The sequence below is a fragment of the Peromyscus leucopus genome, chromosome 7 (genome assembly GCF_004664715.2).
Source record: "Peromyscus leucopus breed LL Stock chromosome 7, UCI_PerLeu_2.1, whole genome shotgun sequence".
NCBI classification, from domain to species: domain Eukaryota; kingdom Metazoa; phylum Chordata; class Mammalia; order Rodentia; family Cricetidae; genus Peromyscus; species Peromyscus leucopus.
Window position 1 is genome coordinate 60,101,904 of NC_051069.1, and position 24,221 is coordinate 60,126,124.

Below are 24,221 nucleotides of genomic sequence, written 5' to 3' on the forward strand. Positions count from 1 at the left end.
GATGAATCTGCCCTGCTCCTTATAGAAAAGTAAAAATTTTGAAGGCTCACCAGTTTCTCCTAAGCTGTGAAGGTTAAACCCACAACCCATAGTCATACATGTTCACTAGCTTCCAATAAACATTCATAGTATGTTTCTTGTCTGTCCAATCTTTGTATTTTAGTAATATTGAATAGTATATATCTGATAGTAATCAACCAAATAATGTACACTGCATATCATAGACCACCTCAGCTTCTGATCCCATAAAGAAGTGAGGAAGGCCACTGTTCCATGGACACATTGAGAAATGAAAGAGCAACTTAGTGAGAGAGGAAGAAAGGCCATGGAACAAATAGTGAGGATGGTGAGAGGGGCCATAATTTTATTTCTATATTGACTGACAAGTTTAGCCAAACTACATTTCTCTCTAAAAACTTAATATAAAGTCATTACTAATATCAGGGTGTTTTCCCTAAAAATTTTTTGAGAAACATCAGAAAGCTATAATGAATCCAAATGGTGAAACTCACTTTGCATTAGATTTAGCTTAAACATTCTGTGATATCATAAAAAGAAAAGTCTTAGACCTAAAGTTAGTAATTCTTTGGATGGAGTCTAACTCTATCCCTGGTCAACTACAGGTACTTCCTTGAGCCTTCTTACAACAGGAAGTAAGAATCTGGACCAGATAATTTTGGAGATCCTTCTTAACTTAGATTCTGATCAAATCCTTTCATTTAGCAACAGAAGAATGGACTGTATTGTACTTGTCAATACAGCACAAGTTGAACACTTCCATCTAAGTTATCCCAGTTTACTTTGCAGCTAAGAGGAGAGAAGGCATGTCAGAAGCACTTTCCAACTGAGTGATTAATCGTTTTATTGAGTGACCAGTTATGACTGGCTAAGTTGTGTATAGAATATGTAGATTGTGTCAAATTCATTTTTTTACAACTTGCGTGGGTTTTTCCTTCCTCTAATTTGGCTTAATTATACATTCACAAGATTTTTATCACATCATTAAACAGAACCCAAACTATTACTTAGACAAAAATAAACTGATAAAAGTATATCTTATCAGGATTTTATCTTGAACAATAAGAAATACAAAGTAAAATGTATCTGAAATGATCAATGGCTCTCTATATAGAAGTTTGGCCTACATTTTAAAATAGCAATAGATAAATTGATGGACTTGGAAAAATGATAAGATAAAAGAATTTTTTGTGTTGCCTCATAGGTATGACCATTTTGGGCTGATACCATTTCTATAAATTAATATCTTTGATGTTTTTCACAAATGCCAGCTCTGCCCTCTTTGCATGTGTGCTATCTTTGCCTTAAGAGATGCAAAACTGGCCCCTTGCTCCACGCCAGCCTCATGCATAGTTACAAGCCATATGACAATTAATCTTTGGAGTGAAAAAATCTCTAGCTTTAAGGCAATATAAGACTAGTGTTTATATTTAAATGATTTCTAGAACTAAGTGTGTATTTTGTAACATCGGTGCTGTGAAGTGTAAAAGGAATTGTGCATCGCAGATCTCTTAAGTATTTCAAACCCTGGTTGGTGTCAAGGATATAGGCTGCATGAGGTTCCCCTTCTGGCCCTGCTTCCCTGCCCTGCAGACTCATGTCCAGACAGTAATGGTGCCTTAGAGTGAGAAATGGGGCTCCTATCAGGAAGGGAGCTTTGAGAGGCCCTATGAACTGCTACAGACAGACTTCTACCAGAGAGACTGAGGGAAGACCCTGGAAGTCAGGCATGCAGGAAGAAGAGTATGGTTACTAAGGTCTGTTCTAAATGTCTAAGCCTAGGCATGGAGATGATCTGGAGACGGAACATTAAGGATCCTTAGGAAAGACAAGTGGGACCTTGGAGAGCACAGAATAAGTCCCTCTCTGAAGCTCTGGATGCTGCTACCTGCAGTAGGACTGCTGATGCTGCCAATGGGTGACTGACAGCGAGGGCTGGGGGCAGAGAGTTGGAAAAGAAGGGGAAAGTGTCTTAGTATATTACCTCTCAGTAGGATAAAACGAGTCAGCCAACCTCAAGGCTGAGGAGTAGGGAGATCTCAATGATGATGTTCAGCATCTCAACAGATACAGAAGTACATCACAACAGTGGTCTTACCTCTTCAACTAGATTATTTATGAGTTCTATATTTTTATATTGCTTTGTAGGTATAACTAGCTAAATCCCTGTGTAGGGCTTTTGTAAAACATCTACATAAATTGTATGCTGTCATGGCTTACATAGACAGTGGCTTTGGGACTTCATTTTAAAGGGATAAATAGAAAAAGATGGGATTTTTGCTTGCACTCTTTCCTGGGGCCTTGTTTTAAAAACCTGGCAAACTGGCTGGAGTGAGTCTATTACCAAAGATATCTCTAGAAGGGGTCAAACAATCCATCCATAAATATTTCATCCAATTCTACCCAATCCCTTTTGGCTAATGATATAAATAAACTGAATGGGGCAAATTAGTAAAATTATTCTTTTTAAAAAAAGATTCAATGCTATAAGCTAAGTAATGTTGGGGACCTAAAGTTAATATAGAGCCCTTCAACCCCAAGAGAGCACAATCTAAGAATGGTGAGAGCAGCTCTGTTATACACAGTGACTTAAGCCTGCAGCTGCCAGAAAGAGTTGCTATCTGAAAAGTTGTGGATGGGCAGGATTTCACTTGGTGCCTACAAAAAAAAAAACTGCATCATTTCAAAGAGTGAACAAGTCAAGCAGCAGCTGGAAGGCAGAATGGGTTATAGCATGTCTTAGGAGCAAAGAAGAATCAGTATTCTGCATAGCACAGTGAGGTCTTATAGTAGACAAGACGTCAGTACTCAATGAGTAAATTTAAGGGAAAGTAGCAGAGGTAATATTGTACAAGACATCAATCACAGATAATAAACGTATAGGGAAGCAGGGTACAGACTTATTCTAGTCTTTTTTTTTAAAATAAGGAGACTGAGGAGTCACACTTTTCCAGGCTACATAAGTGAATTTAAATTGGGGTAACATGTTTAAAAGTTAGTAGGCTTAAAAACCATAGTATATTAACTCTGCTTTACAAAGTTTACCCTCACTGTATTCTTTGGCTGCCTAATGTGTTCCCAACCCTTGTCTAAAACCCATGAGAAATAAAAATAGAATCGTTGATCCCAGTCTTTAGCAAGGATACAGATTGTGCAGGTCATTAAGTAGCTCAAGAAAAACATGACCATAAAATAAACAAAGAAAAAATTGTGGCTATGGGTGGGGGCACATGCATATAACCCTAGCATTCAGGAGTTGGGGCTGGATGATTATAAACTGGAAGCCTACATCCACCATTTAATGAGATGTTATTTGAAGAATTGAAAGAAAGTTAATTGCCAATTTTTGTAATAGTCAAATTTGGTGGAAACCCGACAAGAAAGAGTAATATGATCTTTTATTCTTGTAGAGATAAACAAGAAATTTGACTACCTATTGTTCGCCAATCACTAAGATATACACCTACTATTGATTCTCAAATATGGTTATATTAATTCATGTTATTTGATGGAGCACGTTGTCTATTCTACATGATGTAGACTTTATAGGTCAGCATTAGGACAGGCAAAGTAGAGAGAAGGGAAATCAAGGCAGCATAAAGGGCATTGCATCTCAGTGCTGAGCAGGGACATAGTGTTGACCTGAATGGTACCTGGCTCTTCCTTGGCTGTTAGTGTGTATTCTGACCCTTCAGCAATAAGGAACTCACACACTTGCAAAGAGCCAATTCCCTGACCAGTCAGACTACACTATCAGAAAACTGGAGAGGACTCACCTTTCTTTAGTCTTCTTTCATTTTTAAAAGCAGTTCTTTGAGAATTTCATAGAGCATGTTTTGATCATTTTAATCCCTCTCCTGATTGCTCCTAGATCCACCCTTTTCCCTACACACACAACTATGTATCCTCTGCTGTTTTTTCTTTTTAATCCATTAACTCCAGTCTGTGACACCTATATATTCTCAAGTGTGTGGCCTTGCTCTGAAGCACAGTCCACTCCCTCTCCTGTAGCTACATAATGCAATAGCTCCTTAGCTAGGAGTGGTTTGGGGACAAGTGATTTAATAACCCATTTTCCAAGTCTGGGAATCATAAGCATGCCTAATTTATATCCATGGGTTTTGCAGAGTTGTAGGTGAGAAAAAATAAGAATATAAAACCTTTAATGCCTAGAGGATTTTGCCTCAGATGAGAAGTTCTCACCACGTCTGTTGCCCTGTTACAGATGCCTGTACTCTTAGTCTGTTTTTTAGGGAGAAAGTATCTTTACTGAGGAGTGGAAGTTAGAACAGAATGATTTCTTGGTTGGACCATTCCATTTCTGAGAAGTATAACTAGAGTAAAAGTCAATGAGCTCCTCAGACATGCTGTTCAGGACAGCAGAGTATTAGGAGAGACTCAAGGCTTCTGCTGCAGCCTCTCCATCAAATCAGCATGCAGAAGTCTTGGAGAACTACATCACTAATCAGTACACTGATCAGCTGGAGTGAATCAATTCAAGGCACACATTTTCTCTGGCTCATTCTGAATTAGTAATATTCACAGTTAGAAGTTAATCTGGCCCCTAGATGTTCTTCTCTCCTCCAATGGTGTGGTCCAGAACTCAGTCTTCCTATCAGTGTAGCATCTGCTCTTGGCTCTTTGTCTAGATCTGAATCCTAGAAACCTGGGAGGCTACCAACTTTCTGTTCTCTCCAAAAGTCTCTTACTGCTACATCTTTATCTTTGCTTCATGCCAGCTTTCCCATAATACACTACAAAGCATTTGATTGAGAAAGAACATGGAATAACCACCAACCAAATCTCTAGGCAGCTGACATGGAAAGTGGCTATTTTCAAAGCATTCAGGGTGTTCAGATGACCCCAAGGGGGGGTCTATTCTTCACACTTCATCTGTGTTAAGAAACTGTGCCTCGTCAGGGTAGATAGCAGTGCAGCCACTTTAGTCTGTGGTCCTACAATTAAATCATTTTGAACTCTAGATCATAAAAGTGGAGTTTAACACAATGGTTTACCACATTTTTTAAATCACATTGCACCAAAGATACCCACAGACTAGCCACTCTATCCATGCTTGTTAAGTAAGACACACACACACACACACACACACACACACACACACACACACACACACAAATGGCATAAATCATTTTCTCAGTTTCACTAATCCATTATTTCAGAGATTCTAATGTCATTAGTACTACAAAAATTTTTGTTAAAACAAACACGATTCCATAGAGAATAGTTTATTTCCTTTCTCTCTTTTTTCTTCTTAACTAATTTTGAGTAAAAAGCAAAAGCAATTTTTTCCCCTTTAAACACAATTTGGAGTTAAATAAAAGACTGGCAGCCAGGCAGGGGTGGCACATGCCTTTAATCCCAGCATTTGGGAGGCAGAGCCAAGCGGATCTCTGTGAGTTCAAGGCCAGCCTGGTCTACAGAGCAAAATCTAGGACAGGCACCAAAACTACACAGAGAAACCCTATCTCGGGGAGGGGGAGATATGTTAAATAAAAGATTGGCCTCCAAGGTAGTCTAGAATTGGAACACATTCCTTCATTCTCAGTGTATGATCTGTAGACAGCAATACAGACAGGAGCTCAGTAGGACAGCAACACCATGCTGGTAATGCAAAATATCCACAAAGCAGACAGGCTGTAATTCTAGAATTTTTAAATGTTCTCAAATGTGATAAAATCTGATGATCAATTCATCATATAGGACAAGGTTGACTTATCCATCCAATAAAATACATTTTTTTTTCATTTAACTACAGCCCATGTTGGCCAGAGAGATGGCTTGGTGGTTAAAAACACATCTGTGCAAACCTGAGCACCTGAGCACAGACACCCAGCACCTGCATCAAAACAAACAAACAAACAAACAAACAAACACAGTACAGGCATGGTTGCTCATACCTACAATCTCAGCCTCGGAGGAGTGTAGAGACAAGAGGATTGCCATCACCTGAGCTGACAAATGGCCAGCTCAAATTTCAGGAAAGACTGTCTAAAGGCAACAAGACTAGGTGTAGTAGGTGGCCACGAGCTTGCACATGAGCTAGCACACACCAAAATGACCCCCTAGGTATGGTATATAATAAACATCTGTGTTGACTCAGGGGTATAGTTTCTGGTGATTTCTGTCACTGTGTGCGTTGTCACAGTATTGCAGAGAATGTGAATGATTACTGGTGTCTCTGCAATGGTCTAGCTTTTAGTTTTGTTTGCTTGGTTTTGGTAGGGAATGGAAATCAAGCTCCCTAAGGTGAAAGAAAGTCTTACTTGTGGACGTTGTTGGCCTTGGTTCTATGGTCTCCGAGGGAAATAAATCACCTCACTTCACAGACTGGCCCCCATGGAATTTTAGATCATTAGCTGGGGGTTGTAGAGAGTGAGAAATGGAAACTCTCCTTTCTCCTTAGTAAGGGTTGCTACCATAGATTGTGAACTCCAGACATTTAACACCCTCTAGCTTCTAAGTCCAGAAGTTTCTTTACATAGACATAGATGATATAGGTATATAGATAATATCTGCAGATAGATGCACACAGATATGGTCCGTGCCTTCCACAGTTTTCTCCTTTGCTAGTTGTATTTTATGAACCTAATGCTGAAACCAAATGTGTGTAATTCTGTAGTCTTCTTGGCTTGATTGCTTGCAGTGGGACCAAAGGACAAATTTGTCTGGAAGAAGTTCTGTGTCTTTGAAAATGTGACCTGAAAATGTGAGCCAAGCATTTGTCGGCACCATTACTGGTGTGTCTGCTAGCTTTGACACAAGTTCATATACAGATTCATTTTCTCTTGTTTCCCATTCTCACCTAGCATGTCACTTTTCACAATGAATTACTTAGATAAATTACTCATTTCATAATTCATGCCAAACTTCTAATTTAATTTTTTATGAATTTTCCTGTGGTTGTACTTTGAAGAACAATCAACAGATATTGATAATTGAACATCTTCCCCAGCACAATCCAACAAAGAATTATCTTCCCAAGACAGCAAACTCTTTATAAATAATATACATGCTATTATTAGAATAAATAAGCTAAGAAATATATATGAATGCTAATACATAAGATCCATGTAAAATGACCACTCTCTACTCATGGCAAATGTTTCTTGTTGAAACTAGGACCCAAATTACCATCATAGTCTACACTTTTCTCCTCCCAACATTTCAAGTCACACAAAAGAAATAAAACAGAGCAAGAACTGATTAAGAGCTTAATTCACAAATCTGTATTTTCAGAACATGTCTTTTTTTCTTCTTGCTCTTGCTGTTCTTTTTGCCTTGCTAACCTGTTCAAATGAATCCGCTTGGAAAACATGACTTACATATCTCCACTGGAAATATCATTTAACCAGGGTAGTAAACACTGGTGTGAGGTCTAGGTTCTCCTTTCAGTGCCGAGGACCTCCTTCCCCTAGGAATTCTGGCAGCTAGCAACTATGGTTGGTGACTCACGTTTCACTGTCCCACTCTGGGAATTGCCTTCATTTTAAAGAGCAGTCCCATGCATGCTCCACTTCCTCCGCTGTGCTTAGTGTATAGGAGCGATGAGTGTGTAGGGCTATTGTGAAGGTGAGTCTCCTGCCTGCCCGAGACAAGACAGCACTGAAGGGTTGTTTCAGCCCAGAGCTCCTTGCGGGATTGGTTGAGAATCTTCTGTGACCACACCACACCAGAACCCCCTCTCTGCCCACTTCTGGCTTCTGTTTTCCTCAGTGCTTCACAATATTAATTCTCACAGAACTTGCAAAAGAATCACCATGGCCAGTTCACTTCTCCAGTTCCTGCCCTAAGATAAGCAGAGTTACAAATGCCACCACTAAAAACAAAAACGAAAGCAGACAACCTGCCCCAACCCTGGAAATAGGTAGCGGAATCACAAACTATAAATACTCTGTGATCTACTGAGTATCTATGAGAAACTTCACAATGTGTTAGACTTTTGAAATGTCATCTTACATTCTTACTGTAGATAGTCTATCATAGGATATAGGAAATTTTGATGGGAAAAAATAAAGTTCATAAAGATAAAAACTTTCCCAAATGTAAATTATGTCTGTGTACCAAACTCCTACTCAAATTAGGAATCAACCCTAACACTATATTTTACCAAACCTACAACGTATCTAAAGCTGCTTAGTAAAATTACGTTTTAACTTTACTATTTAATCAACAAATATAGCAAACAATGTAAATAAATGGCCTCTGTGCAATTTTAGAGCCTGTGAGTCAGTTATGTTCATTTCTGGTAACACTTTTAACAAGTTCATCTAGAATCAATTACTCCCCTTCAAAACACCACTTCTTCCTGTAAAGATGTTAGTGTGATTATACAGTTATATTTACATTGAGTTTCCCTTTTGTTTTTAGACAAGGTAACATGTATCCCTTGTGAGCCTCGAACTCACTATGTACTAGAGGATGACCCTGGGCCCCTGACTGTCTTGCCTTCACCTACTGAGTGTTGGAATTACAGGTGTGCATCGCCATGGCTGCTTCTTAGTTTTCATTTTCTAATATCAGTATATTTTACAATCAAAAACAATTTTTGGTCCTGTGTGTGTGTGTGTGTGTGTGTGTGTGTGTGTGTGTGTGTACACATACACAAACAAATAAATATAGATACACTCACATAAGCCGTCCTATAGATTCGACTCTTAACAGCCAAATTGTTTCAGAATAAATTTAAAAGTCTTTCCTTATATGGTTCAGACTATTAAAAGAAAGTATACACAAACTCAATTTAGCAGAGTTTATGTGAGCACAGGATGGTGTGTAAATCACACAGTACTCAGAACTAAGAGAAGTGTAGTGAGCTCCACCTAGCTGAGCTGCAAACAAACTCCTCCTTGAATGCTACAGGAATCAGTCACCTGGTTGGCTAGAGATAGCCACGTGCTGTAATCGATTAGTTGCTTATGAGTGACTGAAAACCAGTTGCTCTGACTGGTATTCAGGACACTTCCAGATAGACTCTAGGTGAGGCCTTGGGCTAGATACAAACCAGTTAGAGAGCACAATAGACTAGAAATTCAGGATGCAGAAGCAGCTTGGGCCAAGTTTAATTTAGCAAGGTCTAAGCTGAAACACATAAGTAGAACTTTATATCAGGGAATTTTTAACCTTTCCATTTTCCTATATGTCCCTTACTTTTATACCTATAGCAGTGAGAGCAAGCAGATCACACACACCAGTGACAGCAGTGGGTACCAGGAAGGAAGTGGACTCAGGAGCCTGAGGCCGCTTGTTTCACAGCCATGTTTTATCACTTAGTTTCTGAGTCTGATGTCATGATATCGTCAGGATGGGCATTCAAAATCTGATTTTCTGTTTTCAACATTCAAAAAGGAAAACCTATAACTAGGCATTGTTCTCCACTGTGGCTTCTGAGTACTTGGGGTATAAAGAGATCACATTTCTGCCTTAGCATCTCAGCTCTCTAGCTGACAATGAAGCCTATATTGACAAGCTTTCTTAATCGCTATCAATATATTAAAATCACATGCTGTCATATAAAATCACCCAACTCCTTAAAGGCTTATATACGTTACTGACAACACTGGCATAGCATCCTAAAATATCTACTCTACTTTCCAGGGTTCTGAAGAATGCCTTCTGTTAGAGCAAGCCCGCTCTTCCTGTTGCTCTCACTGGTGCGTTCTGCACCAAGGCAACCATTTTGTGAACAACCCTTTCCAGTCATTGGAAGATTAAAACTGGATATGAGGTGTGATTTTTTACAAAGTTTTCAGGGTTAGCAAAAATAGTGAAAAGGCTTCTTCTGTGTTAAAATTGCATCATGGTATTCCTAACAGGGCAATGTTATCACAACATACCTCACCATCTTGACTAACTTCAACACACACACACACACACACACACACACACACACACACACACACGCTCAACAAAAAACTATACATTCATATACAAATAAGTGTACATGCTCACATTTGCATGTACTTGAAGGCTTGTGCATGTTATACACAACACACACACACACACACACACACTCACACTGCTAGATGTAACTCCAGCCTGCATTTCAAATTTCATCATCTTCTACCATTTCTCCTTTACATTTTGTTTAATAATAAAACATACCAATTCTCTTAAAATACCATGTTTAACATGACTATTTATTACCATAACACTTTGCCAGACTTATAGGCTGTGAAAACAATTCTGTTGCTCTCACGACTGGCTATCATCTCTTTGATGCTTCTAGTATCGTCTTTGCACCATCCAACACAGCAAGTATTGAACACAATAATGGTTGTTTGCTTGACTCTTTTTTCTTCTACACTTTATAATTCTAGAATGTAGAAGCATACTTATATTCTAAACTTAACAATTACCTATTGCACATTAAGCTCTAAATAAATATGCATATCTCCTCAGTTGAAAAGGCAGTGGATAGGATAAAAATCTAACTACTTAGGACACCAGGAAACAAACATTGATTATAACAACCACATTTTTATGGCAAACAGATCAAGTAATTAATTTCTATTCTAGTTATAGAAGACATCGGTGGTTTTTATTCACTTTGTTTCATTACAAAGTTAAAGTATTGTTAATAATATGATAAAGGTGGTTTCTCTGTAAATCATGATCAGAGGCATTCTTAATGAAAGTGATAAATATGGCAGATTCTAATTAATCATGTTGATGAAATACTGGTAGGTTGTGTTGTCTTTGTGTTACTTTCAGTGGATGCCAAGTATCTATCTATGAATCAAGATATAATTTAACCAGTAGAGTGAGAAAATGCATAATATAATAGCACTGTTAACATTAATACTTTTTACTTTGTAAAACAGAGTATACTAGTTTTTTATCTGTAGTTTTGAGAGCCTTAATAAGCAAAATATCACCCAATTATTGGATCCTACATAAGGTTTAGAATTTTATAATTGAGCATGACTTAGTTTTACAAGGTGACATGCTATTGCTATGTAAGAACTACATTTTAGAATGACTATTGTATTGTTTCCTAAAGTAACTTTCAAAGAGTTAGACTTTTGAGAAGCCATTATCTCCAAGACATCTTTTCAATCCTACCTTTATTTCATAGTGCCACTTTCTACATCTATTTTGTGTTAAATTCTAAAGGATGCCTAAGTGTTATGATGTATTTAGTTTTTAGCTTTTCAAAATCCCCCAGTTTCTTTCATGAGCTACTTGTTATCATATTACAATGTAAGTCTAGCTTTAATAGCTCAGCAGGCAGCATCTCAAAGATGTTTTCTCTCTCAGAAGAGGAGGAATAGGAAAAATTTAGAAATGACTACTAGACTGCGCTTCATTCCCTGTCTTCATTTATATCCTTACATAGGGAAAGCAGAAAAAAACAACTTAGCGATTTCAGTACATATGAAAAGCAATTACTTCCCACATATTGAACCTGTTGGTATATTTGACTATTGACATCACACCCCACCATAGTAAACATACTTTTTTCTCTGGTTTCCAGGAGCTGCACTCTCTTCATTTCTTCACAGCTCCTATGTCAGGTGCCACCACAATTAATGACAAACGATGGACCACAAGAATATTTGTCAGTGTATAATATAGGACTTCTAAATTTATCTGTATCCCACAAAGATTAATTAGAACCTATCCAACAGGCAGTGGTCCAGGAATGGAGGACTCTGTACTAATTAATAGCAAGCATCCCATGGGAGGCATGTGAGCACAGCTAAGATGGGGGCTGCTTTTAAGAAGCATAAAATCTTTCAGGGTAGCAAAGAGAGTAGGTGTAATGTTTCCAAGGTCTCAAAGTCACACCTTATCCAACCTATTCAAACAGAGCAGACTGTGAAGCCGAACAATTCCCAACTCTTTTTTGAAAAGGGAATGAAGGGTTTTGTAGACAAAACGATGACAAGAAGAGAAGGAAATTAGGTGGGAGGCACACAGAAAAAAACTGAGGTCCTAAATAATAACACCCCAAGAAATGTACACCCTCAGAATGCATGTGAAAGTCGCTTAAGATATTACTGTGTGAATTCTGTCTTAAAGATGGCTTCCCTCTTCACCTGTAATACTGTCCTGTGGTTTTTCTTAGTTTCACTTATGTTGTGATATATGTACCTAGCAAGTTATGTTTTAAGAGTTTTCCAAATTAAAACCAGAGAGAGGTAAAGTGTGTATTATATAGCATGATTACACTTATTTCACATAAATTTACATGTTGCTTGAACCTTTCTGTGGAATACATGAAATAGAAAGTAACTGTCACAACACTAAGACCCAATGTTCAAGGACGTTGAGATAACAATATTCTGAGCACTGTGTGCCCATTTTAAAGAAGCTGCTTCTCATTCTAAAGCAGTTCTGAGGATGAAATACAGTTATGGAAAAAAGGGAGTAAGGTCAGAATGTCTGCTTTCTGCCACATTTATTGCTTTACATACTACACGTTTATCAACACCATTTTTTTCAGAAAACCAACATTTATCCTGCTCTCTGCTGCTAATACCTAGTACCATGCCTGGCAGATATGTTTGATAAGTTCAATGTATATGTCAAATAAACTATTAATCATAAAAAACAGTGATTTTAATACCCTCACAACTGGTAAATTGCCCCAAAATATTAATATGCCAATGTCAGAAAGGGAAATGCTGAGGTTTGTTCACTTTATAGACACTTCATGATTAGCTGTAGTGTTGGCAGCACTAATCAAGAAAGGATATAAATTAGCAGATTAGACATTATCTCTCCTTTTGAAAACCCTCAGGTAAACAGGTAGATTTAAAAACTACTTGGTAGGATAATCTTCATAGAGCTGAGATAGTGCACTATTGAAATTAACTGTAGAAGAAAAATGCAAATTATTCAACAGCTACATCATTAGCCGAAACTTTTTTTAAATTAATGATAAGTTGTATTCAACAAAACTCATAACTAAAGCCTGCTGAATCAGCTAGTAGAAGGTAAGAAATACAGTGACTAATAGTTTTTAATTACTTTAAAATCAATTATTTCTTATTGTATATCTTAAGTGTTTCATAAAACCAAAAGAATTTCCTATTTTGAAGCCAAACTAACTAACGTGATTAAACTGCATTTACTATGACAGTACAACATTGTGTTTAACACTGATAATGATATACTAAGAAACCTATCAAATTCTGCATTATTTATAACTGGACTAGCCTTTCAAACAGCATCTTTACAAAGTCTGTTGTAGGGTGTTATTAAATATGGTAATAAGATGCTCTGCGTGTCTCCAGAGCACATATTCTGGTTGATTTTTCTAATGTGCCTGCCAAGAAACACCTTAGTATTTTCCTGTCGTGATAAACTCCAAGAGAAGCTTTGGTCATTGTGTTCTTCTCATGCAGCTCATTTTGAATCAACTGCTCTGGTGTTTCTGGTGTTTTGGGTAGAGATGTGAACCTTTCAGGAAGAGTGTTCCAACATGCTTTTTAAAGAGCAACCAAGCACTGTGGAGATAGCTCAGATAACAACATGCACATCCCAAACACAGGCGTCTCAGTTCCCTCTCCAGCACCCATATAAAAAGTTGGGAATGCTGCTGTTTGTAATCAAGGACTAGAGACATGGTAATAGATGAGTCCCCAAGGCTCACTGGTTAGTCATCTAGTCTACTCTGTAACAAAAACTGAGATAGTACCATGAGGGACAACACCTGAAATTGACCTTTGGCCATGACAAGCTTGCATATATTCAGAGGAAAAAAAAAGAGAGACAGCGTGAAGGAGGCTTTTGGGTTTTTATTTATCTGTTTAACTTTTCTGAGTACATTGCTCTTACATCCACATTTTAGCTCATAAGAATATCACCCAACTAATCCCTTGCTCTCTCATTTTTATGTTTGAAGAGTATAGATTTAAACATCTTTGGAGAGGAGAAAACTTAAGGCTTAAATACATGTCAGTAATTTATATGTCTCTTATAGTTATAAGGAATATGGTATAAATATAAATTTTATAAAAAATTAAGAAGTACTTATCATAACTATGCTGAAATGAGTATTAAGCAGTCTGAACTCCAGCTTTCCCAGTAAAACCCTAGTGGCTTCAAACAAGTGTTCATTCTGTGGGCTGGCAACTTGTGCTGGGCTTACCTAGAAATCATGTTTCTTCTCATGAAAACACAGCAGTCAGCTGTCAATCAATTTCAAGGCACTAATTTGGGGAGTCATCTGGAAATTAGTAGAACCACATGTACAGGTGGCCACCAGCTTCCCATTGCCTACAAACCTAGCTCAGGTGGCTTTGCATAAAGCTCTCAAGGACGTGAGACTCAAGAGCAGAAGCATCAAGACCAACTAGAGTTAGACTTGGAACCTCTTCAGTGTCATGTCGGCCACATTCTATTGGTTAAAACAAGTCATTAGTAACCCAAATGATAAATTCTACCTCTTCACAGAAGAAACTGCTAAGTACTGTTGTTATTTGTGTCATCTATCACCAACTGATCAGCTGTTGCTTGGCCACAATTTCATAGGTTTCCAAATCACAACCCCTTTGAAAGAATCACCGAAGCCTTTCTCAGTCATAGCTCCAAACTTAGGTTTCAATCAGCTTTTGGTGGAAATGAAATGCCATACTGGTCTGTGACTCAGTCATTTCAGCTGGATTCAGTTAGGTGGTTTTGCATCTGCCTTCATTTGGACTCATTAATGCTAATTGCAGTCAACTCTCCAGTGGCCCAGGAGCTGTTTAAGAAAAGTGGCAAGTTGAATGGCTTGTCACTGGCTCTAAAATGGCTTTTTCCTGTGCAGAAGTCAAGCTCAAGTTATGCCACAGGGCTGACATGGGATTTGAAAATAACAATTTGCAAAGTACACCCACTGCAAACATCTGTATGCTCTCATGAACCATGAAAGCCACTCAATAAAGCACAGAGCCACAGTGGGAGTTCGCCCAAGGCTCTGGGTCCAAGGAAGGCATGGAAAACTTTGGGGACCCTGCTGTGGCCATCTACCACACAAGCTACATAGTTAATATCTCTGTCAAATGATTCTTTTATCCCATTATGGTATCATCCTTAAGACTAAACTAGTAACTAGATTATGTCTGCTGTCATGTGTGAGGGGAATGAGTCTCTGGAAAAATAATTATTTCTACAAATCTAAAGACAACACATGCTGTAATTATCAGTACAAAATAAGTCAGCTGCTCAGAATAATTAACTAGCTACTATCTCATTACAGTCAAAGTACTTGATCTAGTTAGAGAGGCCTTTTCCCATGTCATGTCGTTTGTATTCTCTTTTAGAATGTTGGGAAACTATTAATGACTTTATTTGATAATAGTAAATTGGTAATGTTTAAAAGAAATTATCAGGTAAAATTGGTTTTAATATAAAATTAATGGTTCAATGTATATTTTACCAAAAAAAATAAAAAGCTTAAAGACCGTATTCTGGTTAACTGAATAAGCCATGCTATGCTGATGTGACTATTAAACACAGTTTAAACATCACTTTCCCAGTAAAGTAACAAAACAAAATCCCATGGCTCATTAATAAGTCACAGTAAATATTTCTGTGAAAATTGTTTTAGTGGTTTTCACAATTGCACTGTATTTTTCTAGGAAAAATCAAGTATATTTTATTAATGAATAACTATAAACGGATATGAGTAGGTCTAAAATTAGAAGATATGACAAAATTGAATTCATAGAATCTTTTAGCCAGCCTGCTTTCATGGTTTCTAACTAATAAGTGGTTGTGTTATTATCTACATTGTAAACTTTACTGAAGCTTGAACCATTGGAGACAAAGAATTTACAAAACTGATCAGACTCTAGAATTAAATTACAAGTTTATTATGTAAGGCTGTGATAATGCAAATTAATCTAAGGAAAGTAGTGAAGAGAAAAAAAATAGCCTAACAAAAAACACCATAGAATCACGTAGTTGTCCACTCCCTAAGTCACTCATTCATTTTATTATGCTTATGACTCTGGTTTTAACATGCTATGAATGGATAGAGTATAAGGAGCCATCAATTAAACATTAGACTTAAGAAATAAAGAGATCTTTAAATGTATTTAAACATTTAAAAATCAAAGCAAAGATGACTAATGTATGAGACTTGAAACCTATAGAATGTCTTATAGCATATATACATTGATTGAGTTGCTTGGACTTGAAGAGAAAATGTCCTCATGTGAACACAATGACAAGAAATTAATTTTCTCAAATGTGGCCTTTCAGCACGTAGCACCAAAGAACATGAATCCTAGGAATGTCAATGACATGATTATATTATCCAATACTTAAAATTAAAGAAGACTGTAACAGCCAGATAACTGTATCATGAGATACACCAAAGGAAAATTCAAATTTGACTGTATATTTCTCTGCATAGAATGCCCATGTTCAGAGAATGTATTTGTAAAGACCTACAACTTAATACTTCTAGACAGTCAAGACAATGGACCATTTGTGAATGAGCCCAAAACAAAGATGAAGTCTGCATTCCTGCCACGCTCATGTTTTATTAGGTTTCCTGGTATTTTTAATGTAATCAGAAATGAGGAGACTTTAGAAGGACAAACTCTGCTAAGATGTTGAAGATTTCAGAATAAGTTGCTATGAACAACTAAAAAATTACATAACAGAATGTGAACTGGCTGTAAAATGTGGGCAGATACACAGGAAACCTGTCTCCCTGACACTGAACCCCAACCAATAGATTAAAATACATTCCAATAACAAAACATTCTTGAATAATTAATACTTCAATGGTTAGAATAAAACACAGTTCATCTTTCCAAAAAAAAATCCTGAAGCCTAGTTTCCAAAGACACAAGATAGTATTTTGAAACAGAAAATATACCCAGAAGGTAATATTTCCCAATAAAAGTATAGATATAATGCTCAAAAACTGTCTTTGGTCAACAAGAAACATCCAGAACATGAGCTCTAGTGAAACCTGAAGCTCCCAGGAGCAGATAGAAATGCTGTCTATGGATCTAGAAGTTGTGGGTCAGCCTCGGAGGTGGCTTTTAGCATCATAAGCTTTATATTGATTGTGCCGTCGATGCTACGAGCAAGGCAATGTGCCGTTTAAGGCCCTGCAGTGTAGGTGCCCGTATTTTCCCAGTTTTGTAGGCTTGAAAAGAAAGACTAAATGACTGCAAAGACAGCATCCCAACACCTCCCCCATGACAAGATAAAATTGAAACTTTGTGAAGAAACTTTCAAATAATGTACAAGGCAGAGTCAATGGAAAAACAGCCTATGAAAACTCTAGATGGCTACAAAGCATGCATAGTCCTAGATGGGTCTGATACTAACCCAAAAGAAATATGAACATGCTCTAAACAGATGTGTGGAGAAGATGGTAAGTTCTAGAGGCAGAGTTGTAAATAGGCTGAATTCTAAATAACCGCCTACATAAGTGCAAGGGTGTCTTCACTTGACCAAAGTGTACAAACAAAACACACAAATCTGGTGGCCAACTGTGGACCACTTCAGCCAAGCAAGCCAAGTGATTTGTAATATCCACAGTTAGTGGGGCACTTAGCTTATTTGTACTAAACACATAAGTAAGCACTAACTACTAAATCAAAATCAGTTTTCTAGTTTTCACCAAGACAAAGGTGGATTATTCACATAAATACATATATATATACATATATGCATATATATTTATGTAGATATACATGTATATACATATATTTATGTCAACTTTAGCATAGATCATTTGAACCTGCTGCAAAATCTAGAAGGAATAAAATTGTTTTAAAAACATGTGGAATCACAAAGCCATAAGACATTCAGCACTCCTATTTTTAACCGTGATTTTTTGATCTCTTCAATCATACACAGGCACACATTTAGATGGGAGAGATCACAGCACACACTACATTGGGAACTTGCTCCTTCCCATCCCCCCCCCACAAGTGCCATGGCAATGTCTAGCACACCAGGGTCAGCTTTTTAATGTTGCAAAGTATGCCTGAGGTTTCCATTATCCTTATTTTAACCAGAGAGAATTTCACACCAACAAGGGGATTCGTAATTGTTGTTTTACAAAAACGGCACCGTCGTCTACCATTTTCTCCACATACCATTCCTCTCATTCAATAATAATCTTGAAAATGCAAGATCACAGGGGAGAAATTCTAATTCATTCTTTTAAATAGATTCAAAATATTGCATGGTTTGTTTATACTCCAATTTATTAGGACATATTTTTAAATGTTAATGAATTTCCTGTGCTGAGAGACTTAGAAACAGAGAACATCTGTAAACATATGTATGCTTGTACATTTACAATCACCCTTCTCAAGGCTAGAGTCCAAAACAGATTTCAGTTTCCAAGAATTAAGTTGTTTGTAGCTGAAATTGATCCTGCAAGCATGGTGGTTTGCCTATAACTCAGCACTCAGTAGGCTGAGTCTGGAAATTTGTAAATTCACAACCAGCTTAGGCTACACAGGAAATTCCAAACCAGCCTGGACAGAGACAGAAGGAAGGAGACCATCTCTCCAAAATTCAAAACCATCAAAATGATTAGAAGCCACCATTGCTTTTGTGGAAGTTCTGTAGCATGAAGGTTCATTATGGGGTGACGGCATTACACACTAAGAGATCACCAGAGAGACGAGCCTGTGTTCAGTGAGGACATGACTGTACCCCTCATTAGCTTCAGGCCAATACATGGGCCTTGCCATCTGCCAAGGTCTCATCTTCAAAATGAAGTTTAAAACCAAAGGTTCTAAAGTTCCTAACCTAATTCGAAAGTCCAGTGATCTTCTGCTTTATGTTCAAAAATGCAATCTAACTAACAATGCAAATGACACCAAATAACAGTTTAAAACATATTTAAGCCAACACCAATCAATTCTCAGAAGTGATCTCCAGTAGCCCCAAGTCACATTTTTCTCACTTAAATATTGCAAGCATCCTTAATTCATGGAAGATGTTTAAAAACTTCATGGTGTTTTTAGAATTAGAAAATGTTCAATGCAGAAAGAGTTCCAAATTGGAAAAAAAAAATCTATCTAAAATGAGAATTCCTCCCTTTGGCTAAAGAAACATTTGAATATGTAAGGTCCTTGAAAATGATAAATGATTTCTCTAAAGTTAAGATGTCTTCTAAAAGAAACAGAATGTTTATAGAATAAAAAAAAATGTTCTTTTCTCTAGGCAGGAGACTAGCATCCCTTATCTACAAAATTTCAAATACAAGTTTTGAATCCCTGTCAGAGTGAATTTTTAGGTCAAATATGTTATTGTGTATCACCAATAATTCAGCTACATATAAATGTGAAGACTTGGAGAGAAGTCAGCGGTGGCAGCACAGCCTCTACTCTGAGCACATTGATCCTGATTGGCCCTGAATCACTGCATGATCCTACATGTATCAGAGCCCATGGGATTCCTGTGAGGGTGAGACTCAGGACAGCTCTGCTTATCACCCAAGTCGGTGACAAAACACTGCCTTTCCCAACAGTAGCACATCCTGGAGCCGCTCAAAATGAAGCAGGACTGCATTCTCTCAGTGTTATACAAGGTACGTGGCACAGGACTTGCACATAAACTTTGTACTGCACTGGTGAAACTTAACCATGGGCAGACCCTAATGGCCACCTCTAGGCTGCTTCAGTATCTCCAGAACCACAGTGACAGGTAGATATAGTCCCAGTCTACTGAACTTCTGGAATGACCAACATTAACTAAGGCTTGCTCGGGTAGTCATGGGCTACAAGTCTACTTCATGAGAAGACTGTTGCCAACTGTGAGTCTTGATTTCACCTCAGTGCTATCTCATTATGACAGGATGTAGGCTCAAGGTATGACACTTTTTGTGATACTGACAGTCACAGGTGTCCTGTAGGATTCTGGGGCTCATCTGTCCATAGTGACCAGAGTTACCAGAAGTCCACAGGGCTTGAGAGTAGACCTGCAAATATGGATGAAGTATCTGTGTCTACTGTAGTCCCATGGAGAGATTTTGGGAAAATATATCCTTTCTAGGTTCTTTCCCCATTCACAACAATCAATACACCTGCCATGGATGTAGGAAAACCTGGGCTTTTATCTCCCTCTAGTGTTGAAAGAGTAATCACATGTATATGGCAAACCTAGATCTGGTGTCTCACTTAGGGCTGAAATAGCAGAAATTACAGGTTTAAAGAAAATACTCAGGGGCTGGAGAGGTTAGCTCAGTGGTTAAGAGGTCTGGTTATTCTTTCAGAAGATTTTAGTTCAATTCCCTGCACCTACATGGTAGCTCACAACCATTTGTAACCCCAGTTCCAGGAGAGCCAACACCTTCTTCTGACTTGGTACACATATATACATACAGATAAAACATTCATACACATAAAATAAATAAATCCTTTTTTTAAAATAAAATACTCAGCTTTCTCAGAATTTCTGGAAAGACAACCATAACCATTGAGTCTTAGTAAACTATAATGAATAACTAATCCTTCAGTGCCAAGAAGATAATGTATGACTGCATACCACATTTTCAGGAAAGCTAACATCAACAAAAGGCTAAAATGTTATACTGGAAATTGACCACATCATCAGAAGGATGAGTGAAGTCCACAAAGGAGAATTTAAAACAGCTCTTGTAAGAAAACTCAGCAAATCTCAAGAAAATATGGGGAAATGGTTTGACCCTTCAGTTGGGGAATTTTACCCAATGGAATATCTAATTTAAAATTGAAACAGAAATAATTTCTATGAATACTAAACTAAGTGAAATTAACAATACAGTAGAAGACATCATCAACAAAATTTATCAAAAGAGAAAAAATAGTAAGCTCAAAGACAGGCTATCTGAAAATAGAAAAGAAACAATGAAGTAGACAAGGAGTTTTCAGTAACATGAGGCAAAAAAAAAAAAGCAACTACTTGAGTTGTTAGGGTTCAATAACCACTTGAGAAAGACAAAGAGGGAGAAAGTTCATTCAAAAGGTTATGACTGAAGACATCTCAAATCTAGCCCAGGAAGGTCAAAGGTCACCAGGCAAACTCAGTCAAAACTACAGCAAGATCTTTTGCAATTAACTTCTCAAAGATAGATGATAATGATAACTAGAAGACATTAAGGCCAAAAGAGAAGAAATAAATCATAAAGGGGTATCCCAATTCACTGGCCAGCAGATTTCACAGACGAAACTCTACTGAATAGGAGATAATAATACTATGAGGTTTTCAGGGTACTGAGGGATCTTCCAACCACGAATACTACAATTTATAAAATCCCTTAGAAAATATTATAATGATATCACCAGACAAATGCTGAGGGATGTCTCTAGATATGTCTTTTAGAAATACTGCCAGGGGCTCTGCAAGCTGAGAGAAATGAGTAGGAAAAAAGAAAGCATTCGAATGAGTGAAATTCAGCCTCTCTAATACTATAAAATTAACAATATTTTCAGTATAAGACTTACATAATTATTTAAAGAAGTAATGATTTATTAAAAGATAGGCAATAAAGACAGACCAAACTGAGCCACCACAAGTACAAAAGACTACAGAAGTAAATTGTTGATATATTTTCTGTTTTCTTTTCTTATCTTTATATCACATTAACTTGCTCTTTACAAAACAGCTTGTTACAGTCAAAAGACATTTCTTTAAGGCCCATGTGAACATAAAACAAAATTTTATAATAAGCCAAAAATTATAAACAAGAAATTAATATGCACTACTAGAGTAAAACACTAAACTATAGAAGACAACTGAGAAAGAAACTAAAATAGAACCAGATAACAAGCTTTAGAATGGCAGTAATACAGCCTCACCATCAATGATTATATGGAAATGGATTCAATTCTCTAATTAGAATATATGGATTAAATAATAATAATTTTCAAGTATATATTGCTTCTAAGACATTGATTCTAACTCTAGGACATACAAGGCATGAAACTGAAATAAGAAGTAAGACACTCACAGAAACAGAATTCAAAGAAAGAAGGTATAGCTCTATTAATCTCAGAAAGCAGATTTTAAATTAGGAGCAGGAAAGAAAAGGAAGGTTGTTGTATAAGGATAAAGGAACTATCTCATGAAGATTTAACGGCAAGTATAGGTTTCTATGCACTTAGAATCAAAGCAACCTGTAAATAAAGCAAATATCAATAAACCTAAAGGAAGACACATACTCCCATGAGATAATACCTGGAGAATTTTACATCCCATTTCCACCAACGGATAAATTACCCAGAGAAGAAATAAAAGTGGAGTTTGAGTGGACCTGGATTTGGTGCACAGGGGACCTGGCAGGCACTCACAGAGTGCTGCAGAGACACGTGGAACATTCTTGAGATACCCCATATGACACATCACAAAACAAGAAGCCACTCAGGAAACTTAAAAGCTGAAACCATACTGTTTTTTTTTTTTTTTTTTTTTTTTTTTTTTTTTCTGAGCACAAGGTAATAAACTAGAAATCAACAATAATACTTTGGATAATGTATAAACATATAGAAACTGAGTTACTTTTGAGCCACCAATGGGTTATGAATAAAGTTTCTAAAGGTACTATAAAAATGTGTGAAATGAATGAAAATGGAAGCAACATGCCAAGCCTGGGGAGTGCTAGGTTACATTTTCACATTAGTAAGAGGAAATTTGTAGCAATCTATGCTATATCTCAGAAAAACTACCTAATAATATACATCCCCAAGAAACCAGAAAAAAAGCTACAATTTAATAGGAAAAAGTAAATAATAAATGTCTGACAGAAAAAAAAAATGAAGTAAAGTTAAAAACACAAAAGACCAACAAGAAAATATTGGTTCATTGAAAAAAGTATAATGGATAGACTATGCTACAGTAAGTAAGGGAGAAAGAATCAATAAATAAAATTAGAGTTGAAAAAGAAGACATTTAGCTAACACAATAGGAGATTCATACAAACAAATTTAACATCTTGACCATACAGAAGAAATGAACAAGTTCCTGACAGCACATACCTGTCAGTCTTGAATCATGAAGAAATGGAAAACCGGACCATGAGAGTAAAGAGATAGAATTGGTAATTAAAAGTCTACCATCAAAGAAGACTCCAATACCAGATGGACTCATTTCTGAATTCTACCAAATATTCAAAGAGCTAACACCAATTCATCCTACAACATTCCAAGAAATTGACAAGAAATAAATTCTTACAAATAAATTCTACAGAGTCATTGGTACCCAGATACCAAAGCCAGACAGGGATGAAACTAAGAAAGAAAACCATAGCCAAATGTTCCTGGTGTTTTTCACAAATGTACAAAAATTCCTCAACAAAACACTGTCAAATGATGGCTGGGAGATAACTGAGCAGGGAAAGCACTTGCCCCGCAAGCCTGAGACCAGAGTGTGATCTTCAGAACCCACAGAGTCTCAGTGCTTAGGAAGCAAAGACAGGGAGTCTTCTGAGTGAGTGTGGAGTTCAGTGAGATGTGATGTCTCCACATATAAGGCAGAGAATGACTGAAGAAGACACTGATATCAACATAGGCCTCTACACACATGCACACGTATTCATGTACACCACACACTGCTAAGCACCCTCACACATGTGAATATCCATATGCATATACACACCAATATATGCCCCCCTAAAAATAACCTGCAAACCAATTCTGGCAGCATGTTAGATATTACTGTGATGAAGAGGGAACCATCCATCTTAGGAAAGTAAGAATATGTCTACACATGGGAATCAATCAATATGACAAATTCACATGATGATCACCTCAATGCCGGTAAAAATGCATTTTATAAAATTCAAAGTTCCTTTGTTTTATACATATATGTATATATATATATATATAATATATTATATTATATATATATAGTGTGTGTGTGTGTGTGTGTGTGTGTGTGTGTGTGTGTGTATCTAACACTCAATAGAGTTAAGGTTTGTCACTCAATAACAGAATGTTATGCTTAGCATATACCAAACCCTTGGCGTGTGTGCTCGCAGACACACACACACACACACACAGGAAATGTCCTTTTTCACCACTTATATTCAACATGACACCACAAGTTTCATCTGTAACAGTAAAGGAAAGATTATAAATGCATGCAAATTAGAAAAAGACAGACTGTCACCATTCTCAGATGGCAGGATCTCACATATGGAAAACAACAAACAGGTGACACTGCTGTTCTCCAATAGTGAGTTGTCTGAAATAGAAGTAAAAAAAAATCCCACTTTGTATAGTTATAAAAAT

General features: G+C 37.1%; 1 protein-coding gene across 1 annotated transcript in view; it reads left to right on the forward strand.

Moving 5' to 3' along the window:
• The window catches only part of Cntn5 (contactin 5), a 1,130,804-nt gene that overhangs the window by 1,000,631 nt on the left and 105,952 nt on the right, over positions 1–24,221 (forward strand). The gene's annotated exons all lie outside the window — the stretch shown is intronic.